We start from the raw sequence: 14,749 nt of genomic DNA, 5'->3' as shown, positions 1-14,749 counted from the left end.
GGCTAGAATTATTGGCGGCCATTCCTGAGATCCGGAAAGTCTAAACCTTGTCTGTGGTATTCCGAGTAGGATCTGGGAAGGAATGACTGTGACGAGCTTCAAACTCGCGATTATGGGGCGTGTGACAGACGCAAAAGGATCAATGGATCTTATTCCGACATGATCGAGAACCAATAGTTGATTAGCCGATGTTGTGACAGAACATCAGGACCATTTTCACTGAGAGGACGGGATGTAGCCATTGACAACGGTGATGCCCAACATAAAGCTTGCCATGGAAAGGAGTATGAATGATTGGAAGAAGGCAATAGGAAAGCAAAGGTTCAAGGGGAATAAAGTATCTTCATACGCTTATCTGAAATCCACCAATGAATTACATAAGTATCTCTATCTTTATTTTATGTTTATTTTCATCACCTTAAACTCCATAACCATTTGAATCTGCCTGACTGAGATTTACAAGATGACCATAGCTTGCTTCAAGCCGACAATCTTCGTGGGATCGACCCTTACTCACGTAAGGTTTATTACTTGGACGACATAGTGCACTTGCTGGTTAGTTGTGCGGAATTGTGACAAAGTGTGATTCACGTTTAAGAGCTCCAAGTCCTTTGGCGCTATTGTTGATGATCACAATTTCGTGCACCAGTTGCCGTCTACTTCATTTGAGTGGGTAAAACTTCTCTCTATTCACTTTACTATCCCACTGAGTTTGGTATTCTTGAAAGAGTTGGCCAACTTAGGAGGCTTTGTGGAATGAAGCGTAAGAGACAGATGTTTAGTGGTTGGAGTTGCAAATCAAGACTCATCAAGGTTGAGATTTCAAGAGCTAGATGCAAAGGTTGGACTAGTGATCAATTGGTTGGATCTAAGAGAAGAGTTTGATATTTCATTGAGAATTCAGATTACTTGCCACCCATTAGAACAATGATGATCCACTTAACGACGAGTGTAGAAACAAGATTTGGGATCCCGACAAACAAGAGAATCAACTATGGGAGCTCAACGCTTGTGAAGAACTTCATTAAGGCTTGGTGAAATCATTTGAAAATGTTGGAGCTTATTGGAAGTCCAAGCGTTGGTGGAAGTTTCAAGATGAGTTCAAGCACAAGCCACCATGACAAGGAGCTCACCAAATGTCCAACTTAAGGACTTTAACTAAAAGTGCTAGGTGGGAGACACCCCACCATGGTAAATTCTTTCTATTTTCTCTTTTATTTATATTGGTAATAAGTTAAATTTTCATCTTTAGTTAGGTTTATTTGGTTTACATTATGATTTCACTTGTTTATTAATGTTTGATATTACTTTGGTAGCCTGTTAATTTAAAAAAAATACCACGCGTGCGCATGGCCGACGCGCACGCGTGGAACCCCATAAAATGGACCATGCAAAAACGGTGCTGGGACGATGCGAGCGCGTGGCCTAGACAGAGAGTTGTGCCAGGGCCGTGCTGGTGGGGTGCTAGGCGTATAGCCAACCCCACGCGTACGCGTCACTGACGCGTATGCGTCCTTTGCGTTTTTTGCCATCCACGCGTAGGCGTGGACGACGCGTGCGCGTCGATTCAAAATTTTGATTGTCCAGTACTACAAACAGAGAGATGGGCTGCTACTGTGCGAGTATTGTGCGCGGAGCACAATTCACATCCACACGTACGCGTCACTGACGCGTACGCGTCACTTCCTTATCCTGCAACCCACGTGTACGCGTGGGCGGCGCTTACGTGTCCCGTCCTATTTTCTATTCTTCTTCTTTCTTCTCTCCTTTCTTATTCTTTCCTCTTTCCTTTCTTCTTCCTTTTCTTGTTCCCTTCTTACTTTCTTCTTCCTTTCTTTAACTTCTCATCCTTATTCTCTTTTATTCTCTTTTGTTTATTGCATTTACATACTTTCATTCATTGCATTTTAATTTTGTACTTGTTTTCATGTCTTTTTCTAAATTTGCTATTTTTCCATTAGAGTTGAATTTTCTTACTTAACTGTTGACTATTTCGTGCATTGTTTTGGTGCTTCTCGACTTGTCTGCTATTTACTTGAAATGCCCTTCGCTTCTATTGTTTTCTTACTCATATGTTGTAGCTACCATGTAGTTGAGAACCTCATTATTACTTGGCATTAGCATACCCATATTTTATTTATTTGCATATCTTTGTTTGTTGGTTCTTCTTCTTCTTTTTTCTTCTCTCCTTTCAGGCTGGCCTCCAAGAGGGAAAAGGAAAAGTTTCTAACTGGGGCACAACAAGTCTCTCCGCACAATCTTTTGAGAAAGCGCATCTGTTGTAGTCACCCGTCCACTTGCATATCTTTGCATGCACCGAGGACGGTGCAATCTTTAAGTGTGAGGAGGTTGATACCGACTTCTGTGGGTTAGTTACTTTCTTTTCAACACCAATTCTTATTTTTCTTTGTTCGATTAGTTGTTGCATTGCATAATAGATTGCATGTGTAGTTAATTGCTTGCATTTATGTACTACTTAGTTGAAGTGATGAATTCTTTTCTAAGAAACTATTTTATAGCATTTCACCAATTTAAATTAAAATTTTTATTGAACTTGCTTGAAGAAACTTATTTTGGAACATGGTTTTAGAGCTCAAACACACAAAACCAGTGAGATTTTGAGCCTATTTGATTGGTTGCATCTTATCAACCAATGTTTTATTTTGGTGTGTGTTATTCTCTCTAAAATTGTGATCTTTGTCTTGCTTAATTCTATATTTGCATTGTTTGATGTATGCATACACTTACGTTATTGAAGCCTTTGTTTCACTATAACTCACATACTCATATGGCCCTACCATTTCATTATCTTTTGCAAACTAATGATTGAGCCTATTTTATCCCACTTGTTCTTTACTTTAGCACATCATTAACTCTAAGCAAAAAACAATAAATGACCCTAATTTGAATCCTTGTTTAGCTTAGACTAGTAAAAGTGTTCATGATTTAAGTGTGGGAAAGTTGGGTTTGGAAATATTTGGTTTGGGAATTGAGTATGCTAGACTTTTTTGTGAAAATGTGAAAAGAATATTGAGCACATATTCTTGCATTCAATATCTTAATCATATGCATTGAGAAAAATAAAAGAAAAGAAAAAAATAAAAAGATAAAAAGATAAAAAGAAAAGAAAAAGAGCAAATAAATAAAAGAGGACAAAATGCCCCAAAGTAAATGGTGATAGCAATGCATATGAGTTGTACTCAAGTTTGGATGCATGAATATGAGGTAAAACATAGTTAATGGATAGTTAGATTTTATATTCTGATTACATGGATTGTCTAAAGTTAGGTGGGAAGTTTAGGTTAATCAAGGATTTAGATTTTAGTCCACTTGACCAAATACAATCCTACCTTGACCCTAACCCCATTACAACCCTTGAAAAGACCTCTTGATATGTGTGTTTGTGCACTAAATGTTTGTTGATTGGTAGGAGAAGAGCAAGTCTTAGAAAGCAAGATTAGTAGAGAATTGAGATAATTGAACCTTAAACACCTGAGCGATTGGAGTGTATACACTTCCAATGAGGGTTCGATGCTCGATTCTTTGTTCTCGGCTTTCACGAGCTTTCTTCTTGCAAGTCTATTTGTATTTCATTTTCTGATTTGAGTTAGTGGAATCCAGTTCATGTTTGTTCTTGGAGAATTTGATTTATTTTTAACAAAGTAGGTAAAAGCATTTTTCATTTAGTTATATTCATATAGATAGGTTGCATTTCATAAATTCTACCATTCCTCTTCACCTCTTTTATAGCTTCTATTGAGCTTAGCATGAGGACATGCTAATGTTTAAGTGTGGGGAGATTGATAAACCACTATTTTATGGTTTATTTTGTATTGAATTGAGTGGATTTTATCCATTATTCTCACACTTATTCATATAATTCGCATGTTTTATATTTTCCTTCCTAATTTTATGCTATGATTGAAAATATGCTTCTGTGGCCTTAAATTTGCTAATTTTAATCCTTTCTTATTACCATTCGATGCTGTGATATGTGTGTTAAGTGATTTCAGATTTTCTAGGGCAGGAATGGCTTAGAGGATGGAAAAGAAGCATGCAAAAATGGAAGGAACACAAGAAGTTGAGAAATTCAGAATATGGTAGTGACGCGCACGCGCGAATGATGCGTACACATGACTGGTGCATTCGACAGATGACGCGCATGCGTGGCTGACGCCTACGCGTGGCCAGTGAAAAGTCCAACGACGCATACGCGTGATAGAGAGTCACATGCTGCATTAAATAGAAGACACTGGGGTTATTTTTGGGTTGCTTTTGGCCCAGTTTCAAGCCCGAAAGTGAAGATTAGAGGCTGCAGAGTGGAGCAGGAATGGGGAATCAATCATTCACTTTTCATTCACACAATTTTAGGTTTTAGATGTAGGTTTCTAGAGAGAGGGGCTCTTTCCTCTTTCTAGGTTTTAGGGTGTCTTCTTTCAATTTATTCTTAGGTTCAGGTTCAATCTTCCTTTAATTTAGTTTTCTTTTACTTTTATTTGTTTAAGCACTTTAGTTCATCTCCTTCTCTTGTTAATTTCCCTTTTTCGCCATTTTTATGTTTATGAGATCTTGTTACGTTAGATTTCATTTAATGCAATTTATGTTTTCCATGTTCATTGTTACTCCATTTAATTGTTAGTCATTGATGCTTGCAATTAGTTGTTTAGATTTAATATCCCTTGTTAAATTTATCGTGCTTTTATTTTGTGCCTACCAAGTCTTTGATAAATTGCTTGGGTGGATTTTAATTTAGCTTTTTACGTTCTTAGCTTGGATTGAGTAATTTAGAAACTCTTGAATTGTCAAAGTCTCTTGTTATTTGGTAATTGAAAGTTGCTAGTTGGCTTGAGCTTCACTAACTCTAGTCTTTGATTAGGACTTGTGAACTCAAGTTAATTTGCTCACTTGACTTTCCTTCAATTGTTAGAGGTTAACTAAGTTAGAGCAATTTGCAATTACCATCACAATTGACAATGATAATGAGGATAAGAATTCCGATTCTCAACCCTTGCTAGGACTTTTCTTAGTTCTTAGTTATTTTCTTGTTATTTACATTCCTTGCTTGTTAAACTCAAACCCCAAAAATATACTTTCCCATAACCAATACTAAACATACTTCCCTGCAATTCCTTGAGAGACGACCCGAGATTTGAATACTTCGGTTTATTTTATTGGGTTTGTATTTGTGACAAACAATTTAAACATTGACTGAGGATAATTTGTTAGTTTAGAACTATACTTGCAACGCGATAATTTTTGTGAAAATCTTTACCGATATTTTTTCTCCGTCACTGCCTTTTGTCTCAATGTACTATATTAGACTACGACTTAAATATATAAATTTTTAGTTAAAAAACTTACATTATGTGCTGTTTTTTATTAATTTAGTTCGAAATAATAAATTTTGATATTGTTTTATAGGGATTACTAACATCAAATTTTGATAATTTGGCCAAAAATTTTAAATGTTTTGTGTTTTAATTCTTCTAGCAAATCTTCAATAACTCATAAAAGTTAACAGAATAGATGGTTGTAGATTATATTAATAGACAAGGGTAAAAGTTGCGATGATAATACGTGGTGATAATTCATAACGATCGGGTGAAAAGAAGGTAGCAGGAGAAGAAAAAAATCAGAAAGAAGGCCAAGGTGATTTAATAGTCAATAACAGGTATGTGTACAGAGAATAGTATATAGTAAGAGAGAGAATAGTGTTTAATATGGTGAAAGGATATTACAAAAATGTAAATTAATGTTTTAAAAAAATAATAAAAATAAAGAGTTTAAAAAATTAAATATAAAATTTAAAAAATATTTTTCACCAATTGAAATTATGTATGAATATAAAGAGTATTTTGAATATGAATTTTTATCTCTACTTCAAATTAAATACTATTGAAAATAGATAAGTAAAGTTAATAACGTCTATAAATAGTTAATTGTTTATAATGTTTATAAATCTTTATTTGGATTTTGTTATACATAATAACAACATAATAAATTTGTTTAATATCTTATTTAATTTAAATTTATAAATTTTATACAATCTAAAAATTAAATAACTTATACATTTTTTATTTTTAATGTTTAAATTATTATATCCAATTTATAAGATTAAAATTAAAATTAGAAAAGTTAATCTCTTAAAAAGCCACTGAATATGTTAAACCGCTAATATAATATTTAAGTAGGTCAGTACAATAGACTTGAGTAGTGTCCCATCCAATTTAAAATCATCATGGTAACGACACATCGCATGGCAAAGAACAGTGTTACTTTCAGAGGCTCCGAAGCGGGGATTTTCCCTCCCAAATCCATTCTCAAAATCAGATTCCCTCTCTTTCCTTTTACTTTTGGTGACTGAAATTTTAAGAGCAACTAAAGAAAAGAAATTCAGGGATCTTAATGTTTTTCTTCACCTCACTACCGCCATCACCGCCACATACTCTGATGATCCTCCTCTTCCTCCTCAGTTTTCACTTCATACCACCAACCAGAAGATTTTAGAAATCCAGAGAAGCAGGGATGAGCCATATATGGAGGAAGCATGATGAGAAAGCACAAATATCTTCAACAACGTGCCGCCACAAAAAGAAACAAATATTTGAGAAGTGGCTCTCGGAGAAGTGGATCGGCATGGAATTTGCTAAACGTCAGGTGCCTGGTGGTAGGAAAAGTCAACTTATTTCTTCTTGTTCTTCCTCCATATGAAAGCTGTTTCTATTATGAGTATTGAATTCTAAAGTGGAGTTAACACTAATGGGCTTCAGTTTTCAACGATTGAGTTCTTTTCTTTTGCTTATTGCTTCAAGTATTATTCTTTTTTGTTGGTTTTATTTTGCTGTTTAGGTTTCACACAAATACCAACAAGTTGCGGCTTAAAATGTTGTTGTAAGTGATTCTCTAATTCACGGGTAAAAACATGTAAGAAAGGTTTGAAGATGAACTGGCACTGGAGCGAGCCTAGTAAGCCCTTCAGTTGCTCAGAGAAGAACGAGCATCTCCTTAGAGGGAAACCCTAGTTTCCTCCACCGTGATCGCCTCCGCTGGGCTTCTGATTGTCGCCGTCATTTACATTGGAGATATTTGTCTGTTCGTCTTGCTCCAGGCCCGCACCTCAATCTCCAGTCACGAGCTTTGTCGCGGCCTATAACCACTCATCTTACTCAGTCGGTCTTTTTCCGCTATCCCTCATTGTGGTCATCGTCTTCCGTGCTTGTCACGAGAAGGTAACAGTTGCTCTTCCCACTAAATCATTAGTAGTCCCTCAGATGAATGGATCATGCAGAAAATTACCACCCTGGTTGTAACACCCTACCACACAGAGTCTTATGCTTAAGTCATAAAACAGAGGTGGCGAGGTATTACGACCTCTAAAATAAAATTTAGTACGTATAGTATTGCAAAAATGATCATAACTAGGAGCCTTTGAAGAAAAGTGGGTAAATCAAAACCGTTTTAAGTCAAAAGCGCAACACTCCGATTGATAACGTAAACGAACAGACAAGGAGTGAGTTAAAACGAAGAAATATAAAAAGAGTGCCAAAATACATATATCAAGACTCGGGACTTGGCTTACGAAGATAACCGGTCCGAGCATACAGTATACATACATATATAGTAAGGAAATTCCCAAAAGACAACCCAAAAGACAATATACAAAATAACCTCTAAGAGGAGGTGATACAAAATACATATACAGTGGAGAACACAGTATCTAAACAGGCATATAATAACCAAAATAAAATCCCAAGATACAAGGATCTCCACCAAAAGAAGGTTGATGAGCGGATAATTTATACGCTTTTTGGCATTGTTTTTAGTATGTTTTTAGTATATTTTAATTAGTTTTTATTATATTTTTATTAGTTTTTAAATAAAAATCACTCTTCTGGACTTTACTATGAGTTTGTATGCTTTTCTGTAATTTCAGGTATTTTCTGGCTGAAATTGAGGGACCTGAGCAAAAATCTGATTCAGAGGCTGAAAAAGGACTGCAGATGCTGTTGGATTCTGACCTCCCTGCACTCAAAGGGAATTTTCTGGAGCTACAGAGGCCCAATTGGTGCGCTCTCAATTGCGTTGAAAAGTAGACATCCTGGGCTTTCTAGAAATATATAGTAGTCCATACTTTACCTGAGATTTGATGGCCCAAACCGGCGTTCTAAGTCAGCTCAAGAATTCTGGTGTTTAACTCCAAAACTAGCACAAAAGCTGGAGTTAAACGCCCAAACTGGCAAAAAAGCTGGTGTTTAACTCCAAGAAAAGTCTCTACACATGGAAGCTTCAATGCTCAGCCCAAGCACACACCAAGTGGGCCCGGAAGAAGATTTCTGCATTAATTACCTATTTCTGTAACCCTAGGCTACTAGTTTTCTATAAATAGGACCTTTTGCTATTGTATTTTCATCTTTGATAAGTCTTATGCTATTTTAGACACGTTTGAAGGCTGGCCATTCGGCCATGCCTAGACCTTGTTCTTATGTATTTTCAACGGTGGAGTTTCTACACACCATAGATTAAGATGTGGAGCTCCGTTGTTCTTCATGAATTAATACAAAGTACTATTGTTCTTCTATTCAATTCACGCCTACTTCTTCTCTAAGATATTCATTCGTTCTTCAACTTGATGAATGTGATGATCCGTGAAACTCATCATCATTCTCACCTATGAACATGTGCTTGACAACCACCTCTGTTCTACTAGTAATGGCTTGAATGCGTATCTCTTGGGTTTCTAATCTAAGATTGGAACCTTCGTGGTATAGGCTAGAATTATTGGCGGCCATTCCTGAGATCCGGAACGTCTAAACCTTGTCTGTGGTATTCTGAGTAGGATCTGGGAAGGGATGACTGTGACGAGCTTCAAACTCGCGATTGTGGGGTGTGTGACAGACGCAAAAGGATCAATGGATCCTATTCCGACATGATCGAGAACCGACAGATGATTAGCCATGCGGTGACAGCGGATTTTGAACGTTTTCACTGAGAGGACGGGAAGTAGCCATTGACAACGGTGATGCCCAACATAAAGCTTGCCATAGAAAGGAGTATGAATGATTGGAAGAAGGCAATAGGAAAGCAGAGGTTCAGGAGGAACAAAGCATCTTCATACGCTGATCTGAAATTCCAACCAAAGAATTACATAAGTATCTCTATCTTTATTTTATGTTTTATTCATCTTTTAATTATTAATTCTCCATCACCATCTGAATTCGCCTGACTGAGATTTACAAGGTGACCATAGCTTGCTTCAAGCCGACAGTCTCCGTGGGATCGACCCTTACTCACGTAAGGTTTATTACTTGGACGACCCAGTGCACTTGCTGATTAGTTGTGCGGAATTGTGACAAAGTGTGATTCACGTTTAAGAGCTCCAAGTCCTTTGGCGCCATTGTTGATGATCACAATTTTGTGCACCAAGTTTTTGGCGCCGTTACCGGGGATTGTTCGAGTTTGGACAACTGACGGTTCATCTTGTTGCTTAGATTAGGTACTTTTCAGAATTTTTAAGAATGAATTCTAGAGTTTCAAGGTGATTTTCTTATCATCATAAAAGCTGATTGATTCTCATCAATTTAGCTGCTGAATGTAATGTCCTGCTGAAGCTTGGCCAAACATGTCTAATCTTTTTAGACTGAAGCTTTAGACTAACATTGCATGATTCCTGGAATTCTTATTAAAAGTTTTGAATCTCTTTATTTTCTTTTCCATATAAGTTTCGAAAATCACAAAAAAATTTATAAAACCATAAAAACCAAAAATATTTTATGTTTCTTGTTTGAGTCTAGTATCAATTCTTAAGTTTGGTGTCAATTGCATGTTTTTATTCTTCTTTCATTTTTCGAATATATGCATTATGTTCTTCATTGATCTTGAAGTTGTTCTTGATGATTTCATTGCTCTGATCTTTAAAATTGTGTCTTTTCAAGTCAATACAGAGAATTGAAGATTTAAAATATTCAGCAGAGGAATCAAACAGAAAAAGCTGGGCATTCAAAACATATCTTTTTAATGCCAGAATGGCACCATTCTGGGCGTTTAATGCCAGGATGACACTAAAGGGAAGATTTTGTTTTTAATTCAAATTTTTTTCAAATCTTTATAATTTTTCAAAAATCAAATCTTTTTCAAATCATATCTTTTCAATCATATCTCTTCAAAATCAATTTCTTTCCATTTTTTTTATTTATTACTATTTTCGAAAATCCTTGCTAAAATTAATGATTTACTTCAAAAATTTTCAAGTTATTACTTGCCTATTAAGAAAGGATCAAACTTTAAATTTTAAGAATCATATCTTTTAATTTCTTGTTAGTCAAGTAATCAACTTTAATTTTAAAACTTTCTCTTTTTAATTTGTTCTTGAATCATATCTTCTCAATCATATCTTCTCAATCACATATTTTTCAAAATTAACTCTCAATCATATCTTTTTGATTTCTAATTTCAAAATCTTTTTCAAAAATCACTTAATTTCTTTCCCAATTTTAGTTTTCGAAAATCATCAATCAAATTTTCAAAATTTTCTTTTAATTATTTCAAAATCTTTTACTTTAATTTTCGAAAATTCTTCCCCTCTTTTCACATCCTTCTATTTAAGGAACTAACACTCCTCCTCAAGGTGCAATTCGAACCCTATTATTTTAATAAGTTCGAATTCTCTCATCTCTACCTCCTCCTTCTATTCTTCTTTTCCTCTGACACCTCAAGAAATCTCTATACTGTGACATAGAGGATTCTATACTTTCTTGTTCTCTTCTCTTTCATATGAGCAGGAACAAAGATAAAGGCATACTTGTTCAAGCTGATCCTGAACCTGAAAGGACCTTGAAGAGAAAGCTAAGAGAAGCTAAAGAACAATTCTCTTTAGAGGGCCTAACAGAGCTTTTCAAGGAAGAAAAAACCATGGCAGCCGAAAACAATAATGCCAACAATGCAAGGAAGGTGCTTGGTGACTTTACTGCACCTACTCCCGACTTCAATGGGAGAAGCATCTCAATCCCTGCCATTGGAGCAAACAACTTTGAGCTTAAGCCTCAATTAGTTTCTTTAATGCAACAGAATTGTAAGTTTTATGGACTTCCATTGGAAGATCCTCATCAGTTCTTAGCTGAATTCTTGCAAATCTGTGACACTGTCAAGACCAATGGGGTTGACCCTGAAGTCTACAGACTTATGCTTTTTCCTTTTGCTATAAGAGACAGAGCTAGGACATGGTTGGATTCACAACCCAAAGAAAGCCTGAACTCTTGGGAAAAGCTAGTCATTGCCTTCTTGGCAAAGTTCTTTCCACCTCAAAAATTGAGCAAGCTTAGAGTGGAAGTCCAAACCTTCAGACAGAAGAAAGGAGAATCCCTCTATGAAGCATGGGAAAGATACAAGCAATTGATCAGAAGGTGTCCTTCTGACATGCTTTCTGAATGGAGCATCATGGGAATTTTCTATGATGATCTGTTTGAACTATCCAAGATGTCATTGGATAGCTCTGCTGGAGGATCTCTTCATCTAAAAAAGATGCCTGCAGAAGCTCAGGAACTAATTAAAATGGTTCCAAATAACCAATTCATGTACACTTCTGAAAGGAATCCTGTGAATAATGGGATAGCTCAGAAGAAAGGAGTTCTTGAGATTGATACTCTGAATGCCATATTGGCTCAGAATAAAATATTGACCCAACAAGTCAATATGATTTCTCAGAGTCTGTCTGGAATGCAAGCAGCAACAGGCAGTACTAAGGAAGCTTCCTCTGAAGAAGAAGCTTATGATCCTGAGAACCCAGCAATGGAAGAGGTGAATTACATGGGAGAACCCTATGGAAATACCTTTAATCCTTCATGGAGAAATCATCCAAATCTCTCATGGAAGGATCAACAGAGACCCCAACAAGGTTTCAACAACAATAATGGTAGAAGAAACAGGTTTAGCAATAGCAAGCCTTTTCCATCATCTTCTCAGCAACAGACAGAGAATTCTAAGCAAAGCCACTCTGATTTAGCAACCATTGTCTCTGATCTAATCAAAACCACTCAAAGTTTTATGACTGAAACAATTTAAGTTTGGTGTTGTGATGAGCGGATAATTTATACGCTTTTTGGCATTGTTTTTAGTGTGTTTTTAGTATATTTTAATTAGTTTTTATTATATTTTTATTAGTTTTTAAATAAAAATCACTCTTCTGGACTTTACTATGAGTTTGTGTGTTTTTCTGTAATTTCAGGTATTTTCTGGCTGAAATTGAGGGACCTAAGCAAAAATCTGATTCAGAGGCTGAAAAAGGACTGCAGATGCTGTTGGATTCTGACCTCCCTGCACTCAAAGTAAATTTTCTGGAGCTACAGAAACCCAATTAGCGCGCTCTCAATTGCATTGGAAAGTAGACATCCTGAGCTTTCCAGCAATATATAATAGTCTATACTTTGCCCGAGATTTGATGGCCCAAACCGGCGTTCCAATTCAGCTCAAGAATTCTGGCGTTTAACTCCAAAATTGGCACAAAAGCTGGCGTTTAACTCCAAGAAAAGTCTCTACACATGGAAGCTTCAATGCTCAGCCCAAGCACACACCAAGTGGGCCCGGACGAAGATTTCTGCATTAATTACCTATTTCTGTAACCCTAGGCTACTAGTTTTCTATAAATAGGACCTTTTGCTATTGTATTTTCATCTTTGATAAGTCTTATGCTATCTTAGACACGTTTGAAGGCTGGCCATTTGGCCATGCCTAGACCTTTATCTTATGTATTTTCAATGGTAGAGTTTCTACACACCATAGATTAAGGTGTGGAGCTCTGCTGTTCTTCATGAATTAATACAAAGTACTATTGTTCTTCTATTCAATTCACGCCTACTTCTTCTCTAAGATATTCATTCGTTCTTCAACTTGATGAATGTGATGATCCGTGACACTAATCATCATTCTCACCTATGAACATGTGCCTGACAACCACCTCTGTTCTACTAGCAATGGCTTGAATGCGTATCTCTTGGATTTCTAATCTAAGATTGGAACCTTCGTGGTATAGGCTAGAATTATTGGCGGCCATTCCTTAGATCCAGAACGTCTAAACCTTGTCTGTGGTATTCTGAGTAGGATCTGGGAAGGGATGACTGTGATGAGCTTCAAACTCGCGATTGTGGGGCGTGTGACAGACGCAAAAGGATCAATGGATCCTATTCCGACATGATTGAGAACCGACAGATGATTAGCCGTGCGGTGACAACGCATTTGGAACGTTTTCACTGAGAGGACGGAAAGTAGCCATTGACAAAGGTGATGCCCAACATAAAGCTTGCCATGGAAAGGAGTATGAATGATTGGAAGAAGGCAATAGGAAAGCAGAGGTTCAGGAGGAACAAAGCATCTTCATACGCTTATCTGAAATTCCAACCAAAGAATTACATAAGTATCTCTATCTTTATTTTATGTTTATTCATCTTTTAATTATTAATTCTTCATCACCATCTGAATTCTCCTGACTGAGATTTACAAGGTGACCATAGCTTGCTTCAAGCCGACAGTCTCCGTGGGATCGACCCTTACTTACGTAAGGTTTATTACTTGGACGACCCAGTGCACTTGCTGGTTAGTTGTGCGGAATTGTGACAAAGTGTGATTCACGTTTAAGAGCTCCAAGTCCTTTGGCACCATTGTTGATGATCACAATTTCGTGCACCAAAGGTCTCCAGCATGCCTCAGCGAGGAGCCTCACGTCCTGCACCTGAAAACCACAAAAATCTGCATGGATGAGAACCGGAGGTTCTCAGCATGGTAACAGTGCCCAAATATCTAACATGTAATGTCCTGGGAAAGCCAAAGACAATCTTAGAACTTCCAAATTATAATCAAAGCGTGTAAACAGAACTAAACTATGACAAAAGTAAATAGGCGACTAACTTAAGGATCTTTGGTCTAACTATATATATATATCCTCTTTCCAAATCCTGCAAACCTCCCAACCACCAACAGCGAAATAAATGCAAGCACAAGTATATCAAACAAGGAAATGTACAAGTAGGAAATAGATAGAACAATTAAGCAAGTAGCAAGTAATGATGCAGTCAATTAGGCAATTCAGAAAAATCACATATAATGCATATGATGCATGCCTGTCCTAGTGGCTGATGAGTCTCATCTGTCAGTTATAAAGCCAGCCCGACAAGTCCTGGTAGCTAACCATTGGACTGTCCCTTTGTCGCGCATCCCCAACTCGAGTTATCCACAAACATAATCATAATTTATATCCAACAACCTCACTAGTGTATATTCACGGGGGCAAGCTCATCCGGAACTTTCACAGTGTCCGACCACACTTGCAACATAGGGTTAGTAGAGTATCGAGTCTCTACCTGAAGCACGTGGTGGCTAGCCACTGCTTTCACCCAGGGAAACTCATATCTCAGGTAGGTGAAGTACAACGGTCATAATAATCAGCATATATGCAATAATCACAGCCATACATTAGTATACATCTCAGCCATTCCAGCCTACCAATCATAATTCCATACTCAGCCCTTTCGGCTCAAAACATATTCAGCACTCCACCATCCTTCCCAACCGCTCACATCATCATTATACATCATACTCATCATTACATCCATTTTCTTCCCCCACGAGTTACCCCTTTCCTAGCCTTCTCTTAATCACTAGGCATTTAACAACAAATTAAGACTTAAGGAATGAAATTGGAGGTTTATAAGTGTGAAATAACATTCCGGAAGGTTACGAGCTTGTTGGGAATGTGAAGAGA

At 36.9% G+C, this 14,749-nt stretch overlaps 1 non-coding gene across 1 annotated transcript; it reads right to left on the bottom strand.

Moving 5' to 3' along the window:
• Positions 1 to 11,310: 11,310 nt before the first annotated feature.
• LOC112725091 (small nucleolar RNA R71) lies at positions 11,311 to 11,418 on the bottom strand. The gene has a single exon (XR_003164220.1). It is a non-coding gene; the product is annotated as a small nucleolar RNA R71 (small nucleolar RNA).
• Positions 11,419 to 14,749: the final 3,331 nt, after the last annotated feature.

Source organism: Arachis hypogaea, chromosome 11 (genome assembly GCF_003086295.3).
Source record: "Arachis hypogaea cultivar Tifrunner chromosome 11, arahy.Tifrunner.gnm2.J5K5, whole genome shotgun sequence".
NCBI lineage: Eukaryota > Viridiplantae > Streptophyta > Magnoliopsida > Fabales > Fabaceae > Arachis > Arachis hypogaea.
This window is presented reverse-complemented; position numbering and strand designations above follow the sequence as displayed.